Source organism: Amblyraja radiata, unplaced genomic scaffold (assembly GCF_010909765.2).
Source record: "Amblyraja radiata isolate CabotCenter1 unplaced genomic scaffold, sAmbRad1.1.pri S74, whole genome shotgun sequence".
NCBI lineage: Eukaryota > Metazoa > Chordata > Chondrichthyes > Rajiformes > Rajidae > Amblyraja > Amblyraja radiata.
The window spans coordinates 201,264-202,825 of record NW_022630168.1 but is presented as its reverse complement, the minus strand read 5'-3'; positions in this window follow the sequence as shown (position 1 = coordinate 202,825).

The window sequence follows — 1,562 nt, the reverse complement described above, 5'->3', positions numbered from 1 at the left end:
TTTACTAACCCTATTAGCTATCACCTTTTTTTAATCTTATATCACATTATATTTTGTATTTGGAATGGAATTGCATATTTTATTTAAGGAGATACGTTCGGATGGAAAACAGACGTGACCTAAAATTCATCTACCTGAAGTTCAAGTATAAGGTAGGGTTGAGTGTGCTGAATCATCTGCTCTACCACTTAATCACAAGATGCAAGACATGAATATAAAAATTGGGGGTGAGGGAATTAAATTCTGTAGTTGGAATGTTAAGGGAATTAATGAATCTAGCAAGAGAGGCAAAGTGTTAGCTCATTTAAAATCATTGAAAACAGATATAATATTTCTCCAGGAGACACATCTTAAAAAGGAAGCACAACACAGATTGAAAGCAAAATGGATTGCTAAAGCGTACCATTCTTCATTCTCACATAAATCAAGAGGTGTTGCAATATTAATTCGTAAAGGTATACCCTTTAAACATATATCAACGATAGAAGACATTGAAGGCAGATATATTCTAATAATAGGGGAGTTATACTTAAAAAAGGTGACTCTCCTCAATGTGTATAGACCAAATTTTGATAGCCCTTTGTTTTTTAAGAGAATTCTTAACAATATCCCGGAAGGTACACAACAAAACTTAATAATCGGTGGAGATTTAAATTGTACATTGGATGCTTGTTTGGATAGATCATCAACTCAAAGAAAACTAAAATCTCGTTCAAGTGAATTTTTAAATTCATACATTAATACTACTAATATTAAGGACGTTTGGAGAATTGAAAATCCATCGGGCCGAGAATATTCATTTTACTCACCAGTACATAAAACTTACTCAAGGATAGACTATTTTTTAGTAGATTCAAAACTTATCCCATTCACCTATAACTCACAATATCATAACATCATAATCTCAGACCACGCCCCATTAACATTTATGATCAAAGTAAACGGAATGGCAGAGACACAGTCACAATGGAGATTTAATCCCCAAATCTTAAAAGATAAGTAATGTAATGAATATCTAGTAAAACAGATTTAAATGTTTTTTGAGGCTAACGATAGCCCTGAAATCTCTGCATCCCTTCTTTGGGAAACATTTAAAGCATTTGTATGAGGAGCATTAATTTCTTCCCAATCATTTTTAATAAAGAGAATAGGGCCAAACAACAGAAACTGGAAATGGAAATAAAGCAATTAGACACAGAAAATGCAGCAGCACCATCCACGATAAAACACAATAAAATTGCAGTATTGAAATATAAATTAAACAAGATTTATTCAGACCAAGTTATAAAACTTTATCAACATACAAAACAATTAAATTTTGAATTTGGTGACAAACCACAAAAACTATTAGCGCGTCAACTTCGCAAAATGGACGGGGAAAAAACAATATACAAAATTAGAACAGATAAGGGAGAAACATTAACACTGCCTAAAGATATTAATGATAGATTTCTACAATACTACCAAAAATTGTATTCATCTAAAATAACAGAACAATCAACGGGAATGGAAACATTTTTACAGAATTGTAAGTTTGCGGGTCTAGATCAGAAAGAGAGAGA